Source organism: Protopterus annectens, chromosome 1.part0 (assembly GCF_019279795.1).
Source record: "Protopterus annectens isolate FY-2018-M chromosome 1.part0, PAN1.0, whole genome shotgun sequence".
NCBI classification, from domain to species: domain Eukaryota; kingdom Metazoa; phylum Chordata; order Ceratodontiformes; family Protopteridae; genus Protopterus; species Protopterus annectens.
In genome coordinates, this window is record NC_056725.1 from 1,284,778,055 (window position 1) to 1,284,801,048 (window position 22,994).

General features: G+C 40.4%; 1 protein-coding gene across 2 annotated transcripts in view; it reads right to left on the bottom strand.

Annotated features, from left to right (window-relative positions):
* The window catches only part of NEDD4L (NEDD4 like E3 ubiquitin protein ligase), a 3,335,946-nt gene that overhangs the window by 2,453,443 nt on the left and 859,509 nt on the right, over nt 1-22,994 (bottom strand). The gene's annotated exons all lie outside the window — the stretch shown is intronic.

The following is a 22,994-nucleotide window of genomic DNA, read 5'->3' on the forward strand; positions in this document are numbered from 1 at the left end:
TTCATATGTGGTCCTAATTCTTCAATGGAGATTCCACCAACATGGGTAACCGGTGTTCTACACCGGAGGTCAAACCCTCGCTGGTTAGATCAGACCATAGACTAATCACTATGGATATCCACATTCCGCACCTACCCCCAATCAAGGAAACCACAGTGAAAAACTTTTCAAAAGCAAACTTCACGTTACTTAAGACCGAGGTGGAAAGGTTCACAGCCCCCATGCTAAAGGACAACGCTGTCCAAGCTGATGAATCCCTTACAAAGGCACTCTATGAGCACCTGCAAGAATGCATGGGTCATGCTATCCCAAGCAAAACCAAGACTCACTCCTCCAAGAAAAGGAAACCTGTCTGGTGGACCCCTGCCATAAACAAGCTATACAACAGAAGGAGGAAACTAGTGCAGAAGAGTAAAATCCCAAGAAGGAAAGACATCCCTGATTAGTGTCAGCAAGAAACTATGATCCCTCATAAAATCATACAAGGCTAGCTTTGAAAGAAAAATTGCCAAGTTCTTTAGCTATGTCAAGAACCTAAGTGGAAAATCTTCTCTGAGTTAGTGCAGAATGGCACAAAATACACTGAACCGACTGATATTGCCAACATTCTGGCAGACAGGTTTATTTATTTATTTAGTTATTTATTGACATTTGTTAACTGGGTTTGTTCAACTGGGCTTGTGGCCCATTTTCAGTGGAGACCTGAGGAGAAAAGCTCCAGTAGTACATTTTTAAACAAGTACAATTTTAAACAATATTGATATAATAGCAGTTACAGCAAAAAGATTCACATATGTTGGGTTACATGCATAAAGTTAAAGTTGCATTAAAAAGAAGCTAAGTAACAATTTTACATTGATATAGTTCAATAGGTCAACAATAAAAATGTTTTTTGTATAAAATTATGCAAATGCATAGTGGACACATTGGAGAGAGAGAGGTGTAATGAGGTACTAAGTATTGTCCTTTTGAGGGTACATAAAGGGAAGGAAGACTAAGTGGGGTCATGGCAAGGGAGGTTCTGGAATTGAGAAAATAAGTTTAGTTCATTTTTAAAGTGTGAGGTGTGGTGGTTTAGTGCAAACTTCACCCCCCTCTCACTCCCGAAAGGGCCCATAACCATACCAGAAGAATGTAGTGTCCCAGCAATCACTGACACACAGGTTAAAACAGCCCTAGCCAAAGCCAAAAATACAGCTTCAATGGGGGCAGACGGTGTCCCAGGCTGTGTCTTACACGAGCTCAAAAATGAACTAACCCCTCACCTAAACACACTGTTCAAACTCAGCCTCTCTACAGGCTATGCACCCGCAGAGTGGCACTCAGCAACAGTTATCCCGCTCCACAAAGGTGGAGCCACAATGGACCCCGGGAACTATCGCCCTATAAGCCTGACTAGCCTGGTCTGCAAGGCTATGGGGCACATCATCATGGAATTCATTAACAGAGACATTCGGAACCTTCAAACATTGGACCCTACCCAGTTTGGCTTTGTTAAGAGCAGATCATACCTCCTAAACCTGGTGGACTTCTTTGAGACAGTTACCAAGGCTTTAGACAAGGGAAAGGAGGGCCACACAGCCTACCTAGACCTCGCAAAGGCTTCAGACACCATTCCCCATTCTGGTATTATAGACAAGCTCACCAGCCTGAACATAAACCCCTATGTCACGAGATGGGTTGCCAATTGGCTCACGGATAGAACCCACACAGTGAGAGTTGCAGGCTCTAGGTCAGACTCTAAACCAGTTACAAGTGGCGTCACCCAGGGCTCAGTCCTGGGACCACTCCTGTTTGGTATATACTTCTCAGAGGTACAGACAAGCACAGGAGGACTATGGCTGACCAAGTTGGCAGACGACTGCAAACTGGGGGCCATAACTGACTCTCCAGCTGATACAGACATCCACCAGAAGGGTCTCACTGAGACGGATACCTGGTGTCAAAATCATGGCCTCAAGCTAAATGCCAAAAAGTGCATAGTCATCCCCTTCGGAAAAAACAAAGTACCCGCAAACTACCACATACGTGGTAGTTCCCTAAATACAGAAAATGTAATAAGGGATCTGGGGACCCAAGTAGATAGTAATCTCTCCTTTGATAATCGTATTGCCAAGGTGGTTAGAAAATCCTTCTATGTGGCCTACCTAATCACAAAAGGGTTCGCATCTAGAACAAAAGTGGTTATTGTGCCCCTCTAGTCATCAGACCCATCATAGAGTACAACACCCCATTTGGGATGTACCTTACAAAACACCTGCAACAGCTGGAAAGACCACAGAAGTACTTCACCAAGAGGATTACTGGCCTCAAACATATGCCCTATGCAGCCCGACTGAAGAAACTCCAGCTGTACTCAGTTACATACCGTTTACTCAGAGCTGATCTCTGCCTGACATACAAGGCCAAGTCTAACCCAGAATTGATGGACATGCTTCACCTAAAAAAAAAAAAACAAATCCCCAAGAGCCACACGCTCTTGGGATCTAAACCTCACAAAAACAATAAACAGGACGTGCTGGAGGGATAGATTCCTGTCCCAGAGACTCCCCATACTTTGGAACAGGATTCCAATCTACATTAGGCAGAGCCCCTCACTAACAATCTTCAAGAGAAACCTCAACGAGTGGATGGGAAAAAGAAAATTTACCCCGGGGATCATTGCAGTGGCTCTGCTGAACAGAGGCACAAGGAACTAATGCCTCTGCTGGACCAAGGCACAGGGAACTAATCTAATGGGGTGGCGAAAGCCAACATATTCTGGCTAGGCTTATAGATGCCCTTGGGCAGATAGCCTAGTACTTACCTTTGCCTTTTTGCCAGCTCCAACAGGTGCTGAGCTACTAATCAAATAATGGTCACCTGACTCATAACCAGGGTTTTATCCATCTACAACTTGAGATGCAGACCCCCACCCATCATTCAATATATTATCATCAAACCATATAATTATTTCTACAAACAAAATTACTTGGAGTGGTCAGTGATCACTGTATGAAATTCGACATACATATAACAGATAACAGGTTCATAGGTATGTACTAGGCTATCTGCCCTAGGGCCTATACAAGCCCAGTCAAAAAGGTACCCTGGCTTTTGCCACCCAAGAAAATTATTTTCCTGTGCCACTGTCGAGCAGAGCCACAGAAGTGATCTCAGGGTGAATTTCCTATTTCCCATCCAATCATAAGATTTTTCTTGAAGAGTACTAATGAGGAGCTTTGTTTGATATAGACAGGTCATTTATTCCAGAGTATGGGATGTCTCTGGGACAGGAATCTAACCCTCCGGCATGTTATGTTTATTGTGGTGACAAAGATTATGTCCCTAGAGCGTGTAGCTCGGCGGGATTGGGACTTCTTTAAGTGGAGCATGTCCAACAGCTCTGAATTTGACATAGCTTTGTATGTTAGGCAGAGATCACCTCTGAGTAGGTGATATGCGACGGAGTAAAGATGGAGTTTTTTTGAGACGGTCTGCGTAAGGCATCTGTTTGAGGTCGGTAATCCTCTTTGTAAGGTATTTCTGCGGCCTTTCCAGTTGTAAATGTCTTGTGAGGTACATACCAAAAGGGGCGTTGTACTCTATAATGGGCCTAATGAGTGATGAGTAGAGGGGAACAATGACCTCTTTTTTTCTGGATGAGAAACCTTTTGTGATGAGGTGTGCCACATAGAAGGATTTCCTGACTACTGTGGCGATGTGATTATCAAAGAAGAGACTACTGTCCACCTGTGTCCCAAGGTCTTTTATCACACTTTTAGTGTTAAGTATACTACCGCCTATGCTTTCGTTCATGGGTACAGAGTTTTTACCAAAGGGGATGACAATGCACTTTTTGGCATCAAGCTTGAGGCCATGGCTTTGACACCAGGCATCTGTCTCAGTTAGGCCCTTTTGTAGGATGTCCATATCATTAGGAGTTTCGATTATGGCTCCTAGTTTGCAGTCATCTGCGAACTTCGTTAGCAAAAGACCTTCTGTGTTAGCCTGTACTTCAGAGAAGTAGATACCAAACAGGAGAGGACCCAGGACTGAACCCTGTGGTACTCCACTTGTCACTGGTCTGAAGTCAGATTTGGAGTCTGCTACTTTCACAGTGTGGGTTCTGTCAGTGAGCCAGTTGGCAACCCATCTTGTGACATAGGGATTTATACCTAGCTTAGTGAATTTATCTATAATTCCAAAGTGGGGGATGGTGTCGAAAGCCTTGGCAAGATCTAGATAGGCTGTGTGAACCACCTTACCCTCGTCTACGGCTCTGGTGACTGCTTCAAAGAAGTCTATCAGGTTTAGGAGACATGATCTGCATTTTGCAAACCCGAACTGGGTGGGGTCCAATGTTTGGAGATTACCAATGTCTTTGTTTATAAGTTCCATGATGATACTTTCCATGGCCTTGCAGACCTGGCTTGTCAGGCTAATGGGGTGGTAGTTCCTGGGGGGCCATGGTGGCTCTTCCCTTGTGGAGTGGGATAACCGTCGCTGTTCGCCATTCAGCGGGCACAAAGCCTGAGGTGAGGCTATGATTGAACATGGTACTTAGGTGGGGTGCCAGTTTGCTAGTTCGTGTAGAACGCAGTCTGGGATGTTGTCTGGTCCCATGAATGCTGTGTTCTTGGCTTTGGAGAGTGTGTTTTTTACCTGTGCAGTCGTGATTACAGGAACTTTGCATTCTTCACTGGTATAGAGAATGGCTTTTTAGGGAGTGAGAGGGGGGTAAAGTTAGCACTGAACCTATCTGCCAGGATGTTGGCAATATCAGTTGGGTCTGTATATTTAGTGCCATTGTGCTGCAACTCAGAGCAGATCTGAGTGTTGCCACTGAGATTCTTGACATAGCTATAGAATGCTTTGTGGTTGTCTTTAGAATCAGTGGTGATTTTGTTTTCGTAACTAGCTTTGGATGATTTTATCAGGGATCGCCACTTCTTACTGAGGCTGACCAGGGAGCTCCTCCACTCATGGGATTTTACTCTCTTTTGCAACAGTTTCTTCCTTCTTTTGTACAGTTTGTTTATGGCAGAGGACCACCAGATTGGCTTCCTTTTCTGGAGGATAGCGTCTTGGTTCTGTTTGAGATAGCATGATCCATGCACTCGTGTAAGTGCTTATTAAAGTGCAACTATGTAGGATTCAGTAGTCGTAACTGTATTGTCCATCTGCATGGGTGCCATGAAGTTCACCACTTCTGTCTTAAGAAGCATGAAGTTGGCTTTGGAGAAATTTTTTACCGTGGTTTCCTTAATGGGGACAGGATGTGGATATCTAGGGTAATTAGCTTACGGTCAGATCGGACCAATGAGGCGTCGACTTCAGGTGTGGAACACCGGTCACTCATGTTGGTAATGACTAGATCTAGGATATTATTGCCCCTGGTAGGGGTGTGGATAAGCTGATCCAGGGCATTGGAGTTTATCAATTCCAGAAAGCATTGAGTGAAGGAGTTGGTACATGAGTAGTTTTCCCAGTTAATGATGGGGTAGTTGAAATCGCCCATTATTAGGGTGTTTGGTTGAACCCTAATATTTTCCAGTACATCAAGAAAAGAGGTGTGGGAATCCTGTGGCATGGTGGGGGATCTGTAGCAAGCTACAATTTGGATTGCAGTTTTGCCCAGAGTTAGTTGCACTTGGATAACCTTGGCTGCATTATGCTGAGCAACTAGCCTGGAGGTGCAGATATCCTTAATGAATATGGACACACCTCCGCCTTTGGTGTTCTGGTCCAGGTTACATGGCCGAAAAGTGTGGTATGAGTTATAGCCTGGTAGTGCAGGGGTGCTCTCTGGAGCCTTGAACCAGGTCTCAGTCACTGCACAGATATTGAAGTTCTCCATTTTAAGGAGTATCTCGAGTGACTGCATTTTGAGATTTAGACTTCTAGCACTGAGTAGCATCACCCTCAGTTTTTGCTTGCCTGTTCCTGTTACGGTGGTGAATTTGTCATTTGAACCTTGCCTAAAAAAGGCACTATAGGGGTGGCAAGAACCTTAGCTAGTATCCAGAATCCCAGGAGTGACAGGTGCAGGCCATCTCTGGCAAAGTATTGTGGTCTGTCAACCATGTCATCCCAGGCAGACAGATACTGGATCCCTTTAGAATGACACCAGAAGCTTAGCCAATTGTTGAAGTCAATCATTTTGTCCTTGTACTGCGGTATCATTCTGGGTGATGGCAGAATGCTACTCAGGGCTAGGGTAATACCTGCCTGGGCTACAAGATCTGAGAGCTCTTCCATGTCTCTTTTCATGTAGTCCACGGAGGTACATCTCAGGTAGATCACACCAACATGGACAATGACAGAGTCATATCTGTACTTGTTGTGGAATGACCTGAGTGCGTGGGTTATGTGGCGGATCCTGGCACCCAACAGGCAGCTGACAGTAACCTTCTCCTTGTTTAGCCTGGTGAGTGGGACATCAGTGTGCCTGACTATAGACTCACCTATGACTAGTGTGTTGGGTACGTTGTTTTGCCTTATTGGCTGTGGCTGAGTGGCACACTGAGTCTGAGGGCTGTGTGTCATTTGGGTTGTGTTGGGGGGTGGAGGTTGCTTGCATTTCTGCTTTGGAGGTCTCTGTTGCTTGAGCAGATTATTATTGAGAGCCTCCACAAATGTTTTTGTTTTTCTATGTGTGGATTTTGGTGGTATAGATTTAGTGAGACTATGTGATGAGTGTGGTGTGGTGCAAGTGTTTACCTTCTCCTTGTGATTGTCAAGTTCAGTCTTGGTTGGAGAGAGCTTTACCTCCAGTTTGGCTAGATAAGTGCATCTTTCACAGGTTGCAGTGTTGGGTGGTAACAGGACAGGGTTGTCTGTGTACGAGGCAATTTCTACATTGCCCCAAGATGCCCAGATTCATCAGATAGACAGGAGAGAACACTGGGAGCTGACCCTTGGACATGCCTGAATAAAAAAATATTTTCCTCTAGATAAGTGAGGAAAATGAGTACAAGAGCTGTTTTTCTCTACGCAAGTGAGGAAAGTAAGTACCAAAACTGTTTTCCTCTAGGTAATGAGGAAGGTTGAGTGTTGCAGTAATTAGTAGGTTATTTAGTGCTTACAACAAGTTCTGAACAAGTGCTGACCACGAATAAGCAAATTCAAGTGCTAAAACTAAGAATCTGTATCTGGACTAAACTAGTTACAGGAAAGGGGGGAAACAAGTGCAAATGCGGGCTTTTAAATCAGAAAGTTGAGAGAGATGGAAAAACTGCCCAAACGGCCAATAACTACAATTTCTGGGGCAGAACCACTCCTTATGTGGTAGATAGGTTACCTAGTACTTACCACTCCCACTAATAAGCTAGAAGGCTTCCCTCCAACACAGAAACCTTGGGGGGCTCAGAAGCTTACATACAGTCCTGGATACAGAAAATCTGAATCTGGACTACACTAGTTACAGGAAAGCTAGGAAAGATGCTTAAATTTTTTTTAATACAGAAAAGTAGCTAAAACAGCAGTAAAAACAATTCAAATGTAGTGCAAGCTAGCACACTTGCGTATGTAGCAATGGTAGACCAAACAGTTTAAAAAAAAATGCAATTAAATTAAAAATGACTAAAAACAAGTGCAGAATGAGTCTATTAGGTAGAATGAGGTAAAGAGATGGGACTGGGGGGAGTGTCCCAGATCAAATCTACAGTGGGGGCAGGCAACTGCAAAAGCCTCTGAATTTAAACAACAAGACAGGAATAGGGAGGATGGGTAGGGGAAAACCAACACCTTCAGCAGAGATCTGAAAAACTATACAGTGAAGCAAAAATAACAGTGCACAACTCTGAAGTCAGCCAGCAATGATATAAAATTAGTCAAACAACAATTAACAGTACACGACTCTGAAGTGCCAGAAAAATATACTTAGCTCTGTATATCTCCAGATAGTTTGAAGAGCACTCTGTCAGGACACAGGAAGGCTCCAGCAATGATGTTTGTGTCTTTCGACTTTTCCTGGTTAGGGGTCGCCACAGCGGAACTCTGGTCCGCTAATGATTGGCAGTAGATATTTACGTATTGGCTTGCCGGGCCTAACGCACAACCTTCAATGAAGGAACGCCCATTCACGCATGTCGCTACACAGAAGATGCTCTAACTTAGAATCGAACGGGCAACGTCTAACTGTGAGGCGACAACGCTACCGCAGCACCACCACCGCAGTCAAGGCTCCAGCAGTGATATGCTGGATAATAATAAATAAATAATACAGTTCACAAAAAAAAAAAAAAAAAATAGGAACCTTGTAAAGAAATCGGCACTTTCTAAACAAATTTTCAAAGGCCACTATAGCAAGAACCAATCTCATCTCTACGCTAGTATATACCTCACAAATACTAAGAAATCTGACCTAGCGAAACTCGCAACTTGCTATAACAAAATCGCAAAGTGTGCTACAGAATCAAATTTCATATCCCATCACTGTTTGGCTTTAAAACAACTATCTTGACTCAAACTACCAAATCTACTTGCTTGTAATTAACTCACCTTCGCCCATCGAATGCTAAATCAGACAGAAAGAGCTCCAGTACTTCAAAATCTACTAATACACTACTCCAATAACAGGGTGTTGCATTCTACTAACAAATCTTCCTTAAATATATCCAAAGCTAACAATGCAGCTGCAATTTCACTTTACTCAAACTGCATAGCTAAAACTTGGAACTCCCTGCCATTAAATATCAGAACTACTAACACTTCCAACTTTAAAAAATTTCTCAAATCACACATATCTGAATCATGGACCTACTCTTGCACAAACCCTGGTTAGGAAATAGATGTCTTAAAGCAAGTAAAAAAACATAACCAGTTATTTTTGTATTTGAATAGTATACCCTACTAAGCATATGTATACGTAACTTGCTTGTATTTTTACCTTCAAGCACCGTACTGCTATTCTTTTTATGCCTACATAGACTATATGACTACTAGTGAAATGTATAACATGCATTTTTCATTTTGTGCTTGTATCTGAGATTGACTCAACATTTGTATCTGTACGTTTTATATGCATCATACTGTTATTTACAAATGTGGAGCTTTTCTCCCCGAGACTCTGCTGAAAAAGGACATTTTGTCCAGTCAGACTTTCCAGGTAAACAAATGTAAAATAAATAAAAATAAATACATCAATAGAGCTGGCCTTTACCCCCTTCCAAATTTACTGCTCATGTGACGTGAAGCATGAATTGTTGTGTGTAACGTGACAAATACAAAGGGCAGTGGTTACACAATACTCTAAATGCACTGTGGATTATGATATCAGCAACTGCCATAGTGCATTTCTATTTCAAAAAACAGAAAATGAATAATTCAAAGAAAGCATCAAGTCAGAACGGTGGGTCAGTTCTAATCGTATCATAACATGTTAAACAGAAAGGAAATTACAACCATAAGATAAGAATAGTTTTCCTCTTTAATGGAATCGGTAACCACTGCTTCTCATTGGTGTGAGATGCATGTCATGACTGAACACATTTAAAAATCACATTATGTACCTTTCTCAACAACGGGTTAAGAACTGTGAAAGGAAGAATTAAAGGCGATGACTGCTGTTAATTAGACATACAGTACTTGGTGATTTGTATTGCATTATTACATTCTGCAGACCGTACACAGTAGGATTACATCATTATTGACTGGGTATGGATTAATGCTTAATACCCTTCTCTCAGTGATGAAAGTTCAAAATTAATGTTATTAAAGTGTTCTGAAAAAAAGAACTAAGGATCAATAACAATAAACATCAGACAGCACAGCACAAAACCTGTTCATCCCATAAACACATTAGAACTCCATTTGTATTAACTTTGTTGCTTTGGGGCTGGTTTTAGTGACTGCGGCACATAATAATGTACAACTGTTTTAAAGTAGTCCCCTTCTAATATAACTGGTAGGACTCAAATCAGATTTGTTAACAGACATGCAGACTTTTGAGTCTTAACTCAAATTCCCCTCAGTATTCAAGAGTTTCTTGGATTTACTTTACATTGTGGACAAATTCAAGACAATACATTAACTTTTCAATGTTGAAATAAATATGTACATACAGAGTGTGGTAGAAAAAATGGTTTACGTCATACACTCCTTTTCCTATTTGTACAAGCAACATTTTCATGAAAAACAAGATTCACTTTTTAGCCCATCCTCAATGACATTAAAGTTCTCACCGAGCTGACCAAATGGCCCATTTGCAATTTCCAATTACCAAGGGGGAAAGTCAGGCTGACCAGGAGTGGGACCATGATACTATAAACCAAGGGGTATTTCTGAATGCATCCCTCCCTCCTAAAGTGACAGCTTCTGTTGTATGTTATGGCATGCAATATGACACTAGGCAACAAATGCCCCAAGTCCATTATGATGTGCCTAGCTGGGTTCCCACCTTCAAGGAGAGTGTAATGGGACACTGCGAGGCTATGACCTGCCTACATGGTCATGCAGCGCCTACTGGGCTCTCTCCTCTCATGTCAGCCAGTATGAACTTAAACATGCTTTCCTGTATCACCACCAGCTTTTGCTTGTGTGCCTTAATTCATGGAAAGTATTTGATACAGTCAACTGAAATTTTGGGTAGGGAACTGGTAGCACTCACATTTCCTGACAAAAGATGATTAATGAGAAGGCTATATCAAGGGTCAGAGCCAAGAAATTAAGTTGGGAAGGGCCCTCTCTGACAAACTGCAACACAAAGGAGCCAGGCAAGGATATCCTGTTACCTTCTGTTTGCTTTATATTTAGAAACATTAGCAAAGAAAATATGATGGTCACAAATTCAAGGATATAACTGGCATGGTAATCAAGAAAAGTTGGCCTTATCTGCAGATTTCATTATTTTGCACTCAGTAAATTCAGATAACGACGCCTTGGTGTAGTGGAACATTCTGAGTCAGTTTCAAGTCTTTTCAGGATATAAAATAAATGAAAATAAAGTAAAAGCTATATTTGTAAACTATGCACCCGTCAATGATTTGACTCAGCAAGCCCCCATACATCTGGGGATACAACATGAAGTGGTCTGGTGTATGGATCAAAAACTAATTGTTAGGGCAGCTAAGGATATCTGGGAAGAAACTAAATAGAAAACATTACAGAAATTAAGAAACCTGAAGCTTTTGATTGAGGGTATGGATAGAAAAGCACAGGCAATGAAGATGTTTTTAGCCTTTAGTCTTGTATACAAGTCAGGTGTATTTTTATCAACCGGAAGAGAAGCTGTGCATGACAATTAAAAAGAGTTGAAGAATTATCTGGGTGGGGAAAGAGAGCAATAGTTAAGTGGGATAAACAGATTCTCCCCACAGAACAAGGTGCTTTAGAGTTACCTGATTTGAAGGGGTACTTCAAAAGTTATGCAGTTAAGGCTTGTATACATAACTCAAGCAGAAGGTTAGAACAAAGTAGAAAAGAATGAGAAGGTGAAATGTTGGGGGCTATGAGTTTGCGAGCTAAAGACAGACTAGGATTTTGGATGCAGGTATAATAGAACAGTAACAACCATACAGAACATTGATTTCATAAATTAGCAGAAAGTATTCTAAGAACCAATTTACTGCAAGAACAAAGAAAGGAGATTTTACCAAAAGGGATATCTGCAAGTAGGAGTATAAAAAGAGAAAACAGGGGCTAGAAATTTCTTGAGGAAATTAACAAAGGAACCAATGTACTGGAAGCAAACACGTTGTCAGGAAAATATAACAAAGTGGGATAAGACTAAGAAGAGTATGGATTGCAGGTTAGAGACTGCCTGCAGTATCAAGCATACTGACAAAGACAAGACAAAGTGAAAGGGAAAGTAAAGTGCTAAGTGAAAAACCAGCTTTGGTGGAATTATTAGCTGAGCCTAGAACATAATGTGCTGTTAAAAAGGGATAACTAGAAAAGCATACAAAATATTGCACAATGACAATGAGAATCAGTTGGGGTGGTGGTGAGTAGAAAAAAGAAAACAGAAAAAGAAATTACAAAGGAAATAGGAAAAATGTGTAGGACTCCCAAGTACATCACAAAGTCAAGAAAGGTTAGGATTTTGCAAGGAAATATTTGAACACGTACTGCTATACCCAAAGTTGTTGTTTGTCTTTTTCCCGGTAAGGGGTCGCCACAGCGGAACTCTGCTCCGCTAATGATTGGCAGTAGACTTTTACGAAACAATGAAGTGCCAGCTCGACACCCAACCTTCAACGAAGGCACACCTATTTACGAACGCATGTCTTTTGAATGCTACCCAACCGTGGGGAGGACATGCAGACTCCACACAGAAGGCACTCCCAAGCCAAGCCAAGAATCGAATGGGAAAACCTCTTGCTGTGGGGTAACAACGCTACCGATGTACCACCGCAGCATATTGCTATACCCAAAGTATACTTCAGTATTTTTGCTTCGGGTAGATAGTAAACATTGGAGATGTAATAGAGAACAGAGAGGACACTGGGAACATTTTTTGGGAGGGATTTAATGAGTTGGAATATTTCAAAAATTCCCCACAGAGTATTTCTGACAGAACTGTTGGATGAAGAAATGGGAGTTACTATGGAAATTATTCTTTTCAGTAAGATACAGGATCTGAACTGCCTAGACATAGTAGAGCTTACTAAGTTTATTATTTTTATTGGTACCCAAAAATAGCAATTCCTAGAAAACTGAAATCAAGATTTAAACCCACTGTAATGAAAGCACTGAATACAATGAAGATAAAACAACTGGAGGTGGGATTTTTTGAAATGTGAAAGCAAATTTCATAGAAATAAATAAAATGTGATGGAATAATTCACAAAGAATAAAGCTCAGGAGCAAGACTGAAGTTTAAGGGAAGGCAAGAACTGAGCAATTTACGTAATGCCAAAGTGAATGAAAACTGTTAAAACACATATCACATGATGATAATAATGGAAACAGTTATTAATGCTTGTTTTCTTCTCTATTAATGTATGTGGAGTCATGTTGCAACTTAAAATGTGATAATTTAATGAAGACGTAACTTTGTTCTTAAACAAAGCCACAAGAGTCCAAGCAAAGGCAAGAATATAACTACACTATAGAATATGGCTAAAAAATGACATCACAGTATCCGAGAAATAGGGATGGGTTTGGCATAATGGTTAAGGTCTTCATCTCAATGACAGAAGGTACAGGGTTTGATTTTGATCTCGGGTTATTGGCTAGGCTTAAAATGGCCCTACACAAACACAATTACAAAAGACTGAAAAAACAATGCATTATGATCCTAATGGTCACTTGGGTACAAAATACCCCTGGTAAATTCCCAAAAGTTTTTTAGTTTAAATTCAAATTATAACAGTGCTTCCTCCTTCAAAAAAACAAACAAAAAAAAAAACTGAAAATTAGTAGGACCGCATTAAGCAATAAATCCATCTGTTTGGAAGACATTCAGAGAAAGGTAAAGGGAGAGAATGGTGGAGGTAGAATGTTAAGTAACACAACTCAAAATAATGAACTTTAAAATCAAGAAAGTGATGGGGGGGTAAAGGTGCTGAAAATAACAGATCTTCAGCTGAACTCTAGCAAATTACTTATTTACCTTTTGTTGACTGGGTTAGTCCCACCAGGCTAGTAGCCTCTTTTCAGGGGAGACCTGAGGTGATATTTATACTACTAGAGTAAATTTGGGCAGGGCATCAGGGAATTTCCACTACTCTTTTCAATAAGTGCTGTGTGATCTTTTACATCCACTGAGCTACCACCAACTCAAGTAGATAGTACTGTGGTTTAACATCTCATCCTATGGATGCCACACCAACAGTCCATCTATCTGGTGTGTGAACAGAACCCACAGCCTTCTCCACCAAAGGCATGCATACTACCTTTTGCACCACTGACTCTATTATAATAAGACACCTCCTAAAACAGAAGCCTAGAAGCGCCAGTAGATGTGAATTCACATGCAAACAGTGAGCGAGTTCTTAAGAGGGGGTCCTACTGTGCAGAGGATCACAGGGAAAGGGGAGGGGTCTCGGAAAGTTTTAGGTGCTGAGCTGACAAGAGTCCTATACATAGAGGAAGATGGGACTGGTCTCATCATATCAAATCATCATTCATTAATAATTGGCAGGCAGAAAACAGCCACATGCTTTTACTAAAGCACTGTTCTATGAAGTCAAGCTACATATTGTGGCCTTGACAAACTATCATGATGTGCACCTAATACAACACATACAAATGTAACTCTACACACCACAAAAATGAAACACTACATACCAACAGCAATCTTATTTAAAATTATGAGACTGCTTCCTACCTATCTAGCATGCAGCAATTCAAATGCAGATATTATGCATGTATGTATTTTGGCTACATCCCCATTGTAATAATGAGAAACTTTGTCAACTCAACATTATCACACGTAATTTGTCCTGGCAGCAATTCATCTCAAATACTGGGTTGAAGATAATGCATTACTGTTGACAGCACTGTTTTAGTGAGGTTTTCAATGGCATAATCTAAAAAAAAGATTTCTGTGCCTAGATCCTCCTATAAAATCAAGTGTTTACATATGTACAAGCTTTCTTCTAAGTTCAAGGAAAAAAATGACTGACTGGAAAGCATCCTGCAGAAGCTTACATCAAATCATCATGGATCTATCCTAATTCAGACAAGCATTTTTACATTATATTCAATTCCTGTACTTCAAGAACTGGCTACTTTCTCTTTGAAATATTCGGCAAATTTCAGCTTGGTTCTTCAACTCTCAGTTAACTTTTGAAAATGTTTTTGTATATTCCAGATATGGACTTACTGCTTGCTGATTGCTTGTTTTTTGCTTTTATTATATAATGAATTTTTTTATTTTGAAAAGGAAAAAAAAAAAACAGGAAACTATTACGTGTAAAATTGTTTAAAAACATTGAAGATAGCTGCCACCATCCACTGATAACTACCTTTTTGACAGTGTTGTGCTTTAAAGCCCTTGAATCCTTAAAAGTAGATGCATTACTTTGTAACAAACATGCAAGTCAGAAGGTTACAAAACTGATAAGGGTACAAATACTGTTTAAGCATAGAATGGATGGAACAAATACTGCTGTATGATAAAGTTCTGATTTATTCTGGGTGCTAAGCTACATACGTGCAGGTTTAGGGCATTCTCCAAATACTGATAGCAGGTCCCAGTCAGGGTATGTGAGAATCTGACTGGGTATTACTCTTTAGTACAATAAATACTATCTGCACTGGGGCCTTTGGCATTGAATATCTATGTTGGGGGGAGGGGGGCTAGCTGCACCCTTGAAAAGAAACTGTATTCAAACTAAATGAAGCATTACGGTTAAAGATGCATTCTTTCAGGTAATACTCAGTGGTGTCATAAGGCTCTCACATCCCCAGACAAAATGGTTACTATACCATGTATGTGGATGATACTTCATGTTTTAAAAGACAAACTAATTTAAGTCAGATTAAGTTTAAATAATATTAAAAACAGGTAAGCAAAAATAATGGGTATCAGTTTGTCCAAAAAAAAAAAAAAAAACAGCTGGTAAAGCTGCTACAGTACTTACTATACCACAGTAAAATGTTATGATGTAGGGATTTCATTCCATGATCTGTGCTGTGGGGAAAGGTTTTCTTATGCCTTGTGAAAAACATGGTTAACTTTTACTGGCTTTTTTCTTTCTTTAAATACACGGTGATTAAATTATAGCTATCTTTCAAACCACACTATTAAAATACACTAAATAAATCAGATTACGGAGTCCTGCAATGAGCAAGAGTTAAATATAAGTAAATATTGGACTGTTTTCTAGGTGGTGCCACATTAAAATTCACTGCACCTGTGTTATCCAATGCAGAATGTGCCGCATCATCAAAGCAGTCTATAAACAGAAAGCGTGTTTTGGAAATGCCAGGACTTACAACTACCACTCAAGGCATCTACTGTACTGAATGTGGCCTAGTACCTGCAGTAGGCTTATGCTCTAGTCTCTCACACACAGACAAGGTTGGCTTGTTGGAAAGAATACGTGCAACTACCTGTACTATACAGAAGCTGTGACAAACAAAATGAAATTAACCTGGTAATGATGGAATAAACAAGTATGACAGATATAATAAATTCAATCTCAGAACTTGGTCATTAGAGGACAGGCAGGCTACAGAAGCTGTAACACCACACGTGTGTGTGTGTGTGTGTGTGTGTGTGTGTGTGTGTGTGTGTGTGTGTGTGTGTGTGTGTGTATGACTAAGCAGAGAGCATTTGACAGAATAAGCTGGGACTTTAGGAGCAGAGCAATGGAATCATTTGCATTTCCTGAAAAAATTATAAGGTTGATTAGGAGGATATATGAGGGATCGGAAGTGAAAATTTAAGTGGGTTGGATCCTCTCTGCTTGAGCAGAAGAACCAGGCAGGGGTGTCCTCTTTCCCCTTTATTTGCATTATATTTAGAAATACTGGCAAATAAAATAAGGGACTCAGAAATTCAAGGATATGATTGGCATGGTAGTCAAGAAACGCTGGCTTTATTTGTAGATGATATTATTTTATACACGATAAAACCAGAAAGAGACATTGCAGTGTTGTTGAACATTTTCAGACAGTTTCAGATCTTTTCAGGATACAAAATTAATGAATCTAAAATAAAAGCAATAGCAGTAAATTACGTACTCACACAGAAACTGGTTCAGGAATATCCATATTTATGGGGACATGACAAAATGAAGTATTTAGTAGGATTATGGATTAAAAATGTTTCCAGTGTGGCAGCTAAGGTTTTGTGGGAACAGACTAAACCACATTTCCCTAGCAGCAACAAAACTAAAAAACTTCTCCAAAGCAGATTATAACCTCTTACATGATGGTATAAATAGCTTCACTGCACCTCTCCTCTAAGATGGACTTAGCAACTATGCTGAGTTCTACACCAATACTTTATACAAACACTTGCATAAATGCATTGACTCAACCGTACCCGATGGGACCAAAAAAAGCTCCTCAAGGAAGAGCAAACCTGCCTGGTGGACAACTGCCATTAACAGACTTTACAATAAGAGGAAGAAACTGCTATCCAAGGGTAAGAGGGAGTGTAAACTGAACACATTCCCACCTCAACTTAAACAAGTGAATTAGACTTCTTGTGAAGTCCTCCAAAGCAAACTATGAATCCAAATTAGCTTCTTCAACTAAGACAACCATAAGGTGTTCTTTAGTTACATCTGTAACCTAAAAGGAAAGGTCCAGACTTGTGCTGAACTGGTAGTTGATGATACCACATATACTGAGCCTGTGGATATAGCTAACCAGTTGGCCGACAGGTTCTGTGAAAACGTCACTCCCTGTCCCCACAAGTACCCCATGACATCCCTATCACCTGTCTCCTACCTTGTACCTCTAAACAGCAGACTGTAAACGCTCTCTCTAAGGCCCAAAATACAGCATCTATGGGACCCAATAACATCCCAGGCTGCACCCTACATGCGTTCCAACAAGAATTAACACCACCATTGGGTACTCTTCAATCAAATAGTAAGCACCGGCTTCATCCCAGCTGAATGGAAAATGGAAACTGTTATTCCCTTGCACAAAGGTGGTGCTTCCCGTGACCCGGGAACTAACTACAGACCTATTAGCTGACTAGCCTTATCTGCAAGGCCATGGAGCAAGTCATCATGGACCTTATCAACAAAGATATAGGTAATCTCCAAACACTTGACCCTACTCAGTTCGGATTTGTCAAAGGGAGATCATGCCTGTTAAACCTGGTGGACTTCTTTGAGACAGTCACCAAGGCCCTGGACGAGGGGAACCCTGTGCATACAGCCTACCTAGACTTAGCCAAGGCATTTGACACTATCACCCACTCAGGCATCATTGACAAACTCACCCAGCTAGGTATCAACCCTTATATCATTAGATGGGTCGCTAACTGGCTCACTGACAGAACCCATATAGTCAAAATAGGGAATCCACCTCCAACAGCAGACCTGTAACCAGTGGTGTTCTGTAAGGATCTGTCCTGGGACCTCTACTGTTTGGAATCAATTTCTCCGAAGTACAAGGAAAAACTAAAGGTCTGCGGCTGACAAAACTTGCTGATGACTGCAAACTGGGAGTGTTCACAGAATCTCCAAATGATGTCAACATCCTACAAGAGGGTCTTATACAAAGAAATGACTGGTGCCAAAGCCATAGCCTTAAACTCAATGCAAAAAAAGTATCATCATCCCTTTTGGTAATGGCGATGTTCCTGCTAACTACCACATCAATAGCAAAACCGTACGTATGCACTCGGTCATGAGAGACCTGGGCACACAGGTTGACAGCAACCTAACCTTTGACCACCATGTCTCCACAGTAGTAAGAAGGGCATTCTGTATTGCTCATCTCATAAGTAAAGGCGCTGCCTCCAGAAAAAAAAAGAAGTTATAACCTCCCTGTACTCTTTCCGCATCAGTCCAATAAGGGAGTACAATGCCCTTTTTGGTATGTACCTTTCCAAGGACTTGCAGCAACTGCAGAGACCACAAAGGTTCCTCACCAGGAAAATTCAAGGTCTTCAGCAATTTTCCTATGTAGATTGTCTGAAATCAGTGCCACTTTATTCTGTTTCACACAGACTACTCAGACGCGAGCTCTGCCTTGCATACAAGGCAATCTCTGACTCTGCTTTACTGGAAATGTTGCATCTCTGTATGTCAAATGATACATGGGTTACTAGCTCTAAAGAGCTCAACCTGGTATGTGACATTAATAGAACCTGCTGGAAAGACAGACTGTCTCCCAGAAGTTACCGCACCTTTGGAAGAGACTTCCACTTCATGTCAAACACAGCACCTCACTAGCCTTCTTCAAATGCAATCTGGAGGACTGGATGGGTAACCGTAAATTCAGCTTGGGGTTCCACCTGTGTCCCTCTTGGACAGGGGCAATAGGTGCTGACTGTGGAAATATGGGTAGAACTTGGCTAGGCTTATAAGGCCCTAGAGCCATTAGCCTAACAACGTCTTATGATCCTAGGATCCTAAATAAAAGATAATACAAAAACTCAGAAAACAGAAGCTTTGTTATATGGATTTGGACAATAAGATACAAGCAGTTAAAATGTTTTTAGTCCCTTTAGTCTTATATATGGGTCATGCATATTTTTATCAGTCAGAGGAGATGATGTGGATAGCAATTAATAAAGACCTGAAGGACTTTATCTGGGAAGGGAAGAAGGCAAGAGTCACGTGGGACAAGCTGATTCTTCCAGTAGAACAGGGCGGATTGGGTTTACCCGATTTGAAGGGGTATTTCAGAGCTACACAGTTAAGCCTTCTATACATAGCACAAGCAGAAAACTACATTTCAAAGTGGAAAGGAATGATGATGACGCGGGGGGGGAAGGCTCAAGAAACAAGGAAAGACTGGGATTTTGGATGCAGGCCTTTAAGAAGAATAACAATAATCATACAGAATATTATATCCATAAAGTAGCAGAAAGTATTCTAAGAACTAAGCCAACACAGGATTGGAGAAAGGAGATTCTGCTGAGAGGGTGTGACTGCAATTAGGGATACAGACAATAGGTAAGATGGGGCTGGAATTTATTGGAGAAAACTGGCAAAGGAACCAAGGTATTGGGAGCAAATAACTATACAGGGAAAGATAATACAATGGGAAGATGCCAACAATTCATTTGGACTGCAGGTTAGAGACCATCTTACCTATTAGGGACTGATATAAGAGTATAGGCAAATAGAAAGAAATAGGGGGTCATAAACAAAAGACCAGCACTGGCAGAGTTTTAGTAGAATCTACAACAGAATCTGCCATTTAAAAGGAATAATTAGTAGAGCATATAAACTACTGCATGATAACTGTAAGAATCAATAATGTGGAAGTTAGCAAGGATTGGGAAGAGAGACTGGATAAGCAATTCACAAAGAAACAATGGGAGGATATATGTATGTCTCCCAAATATGCAACAAAATCTAGAAGATTTAGAATTTTTGCCTGGAAATGTTTGCATAGATATTTCTATATCCCAAGTAGACTCCAGAGAATTTTTCCTCAAGTAGACAGCAAACGTTGGAGGTGTGACAAGGAAGGAAGAGGTAATTGGAAACATACTTTCTGGAAGTGCAGTGAATTGGTGGACTTTAAGGACTCCTTGCGGGATGCACAGTTGGAGATGCCGCGTGGGTGGCTTGGTCTGAAGAGGGAGATGACTTTTCTGAGTTATGATACAGAATCGGAATTGCCTAAGCATGATAAAGCCTTGCTGTGACTAATAATGGTGGCTGCCAAAAAAACAATTACTAGAAAATGGAAATCAAAACCCAAACCAACGATACTAGAAGTAGTGAATATAGTAACAGAGATAAAACAACTGGAATTGAGATCTTTAGAAAAGGGTAGGAGCAGGCCGGCCACGGTGGTGCAGCAGTTAGCATTTCCACCTCACAGCAAGAGGTTCTCCGGTTCGATCCTCGGCTGGAGTGCCTTCTGTGTGGAGTCTGCATGCCCTCCCTGTGGTCGCGTGGGTTTCCTCCGGGTGCTCCGGTTTCCTCCCTCATTCCAAAGACATGCTGTAGGTGGATTGGACACACTAAATTGGCCCTAGGTATGAGTGCGTGTGTGTGCCTTCTGTGAAAGGTTAGGTGCCGGGCTGGCAACTCAGCACCGTAAAACTCCACTGCCAATCATGAGCAGACAGGTGATCCACTGTGGCGACCCCTAACCGGGAAAAGCCGGAAGAAGAAGAAAAGGGTAGAAAGCAAACTACAAAAAAAAAATGGGAATTGTGGGTACAATACATACAAGGGAGGAATGAGGTTTAAAAGGCAGCAGGACTTAAACGAGCTATGTAATGTTTGACTAAGAAAGATTGGGTAAATTATAAGTGCTGTTTTATGTTTGCAACTGGGAGTGTGTCAGTATAGTTTGTGATGTAAAATGTTTGCAACTAGGATTGTGTCAGTGTGGTTCGTTTTCATTTGTATAAATGTATGATTGCCTATGTTGTAAGTGATGGTTTAATAAAGATGTTTCTTGTTTAAAAAGAGGCAGAAATTGAAATTTATGCAAAGTTGCTTAAGTTATATGATACACAGCAACATATATGAAGTAAAATGTTTGCTATGTTAATTACAGTGTGATTACTTTTATACGAATGTAAGTTTGCCTATATCACAACTGATAATTCAATAAAGGTGTTTGGGGGAAAAAAGCAGACAGAATGCATAGACAAATGCTTTTGAAGAAAGTCAGGGGAATTGTAGCATAGGAATGAAAGTCAAGTGGGATCATAATGTCCAAGAAATAGACTACCTTATGACCACATCTGACAGTGAAGACTTCTCACTAGCCTAGTTCTAACAAAAATGTCCCATAAAGAAAGAAAACACACAATCCCTTTGTAATACATGCACAGATGAACACTGATATCTGAAAATTTTGTAAGATTAAGGAAAATATTTGTTAGAAATCCAGAAATGAAAATTGGAGTTCGCTATAAAATAACTGTAAAATCAGAAACAGGCTGAAATAAACCTACAACTAGCACTGGAAACCAGAGGGGCTTATACACATACAGGTAATTAACAGTTACATAAAGATAAAGCCATGAACCAAACACAATTACCAAAGACTGAAAAAAATCAACACATTATGATCTTAACAGTCATGTGAGCACAGAATGCACATGATAAAATTCCTTGGTGTTGCCTCCTAAAATCCAAAAAGCAATAAATGCATAAGTAAGACATACACAGAAAGTTCAAAGGGAGAAAATGGTGACAGGAGAATAGAAAAAGTATATATACCTAAATATATCACTCTATATAAAAACATATGCAAATAACATACAGGGCAAAACCAACTTGATTAAAAGTTTTAAATTAGTTTTCTGAAAAAAATTGTGGCTATTAAGTTCTACGTTTAAGCTTAATACATTAAAAACTTGGGTACAAATAATAAGGTTAACAAAAACATTCCAAAATATTGTTGCTATAAGCCAAAATGTGTGCACAACATCAGGGAGAGGGGAGGTGGAAGCCTGACCTTTAGCAATTAACCAGTTATTCCTACATCTATTAATGAGACAACACATATTATTGTATCTCATAAGGATCCTTGCTGAAGAAAATCATTTAGCTGTTCAATCACATCTGACTCCTAAGAAAAACCTCTGAACAATCATGTATACACACTCATTCATATATATATATGGATTCACTTCAGAAGCTCGAATCCCTAAAATCTCGAATTTCATATAACCGAGACCAAAACATCGAGTTTTGGAAACTCGAACTTCTGAAATGAAACCGTAAAAAAAAAAAAAAAAAAACCTCAAACACCGCTTTTGCAGGGGGGCTGTGCCCCCCACCCCTACTTAAATATACCAACTCCAAGATCGCGCTACAGTGGGGAAAAGGGAAATCTCCCATTTTGCACTGTATGCGGAAGCGCAAAAAGGGAGATTTCCCACTTCCTGTCAACACCGCAGAAAAGATAAAAACATTACGTGCACACAGACCGTACAGGAATCCTTGCCTCTGTGTGCACGTAACGTTTTAATATAAGTAAGGTCTTATTTTTTAACACTTTACATATTCGATTTACTGAAATCTCGATCATAGGATTTCGACTATATGAAATTATGTGAAGTGTTCCCATATATATATATATATATATATATATATATATATATATATATATATATATATATATATATACACACATACACATATACACACACATAAAAGTAATTTTATATTCCAAAATGTACATCGGACTGGTCAAACCAACCAGCATGCTCATTGTAACTCTACTGTACCCCACATGATGAAGTTTTCTCAATTTAATTTTTTCACACTGTTATGTGGTGGATTTAAAATGCAAAAATTGTGAGGAAACTGTTCTGTGGAGCAGAAAAATATAACATAATGAAAAAAGTCACAAACTTCATTGCTAGGAACGCCCCGGACAACCAGCTCCATGGCATACATTATGAATTCCTAACTGTCAAAAAGGTGTCCCCATAATTTCCTGAATTCATTCCT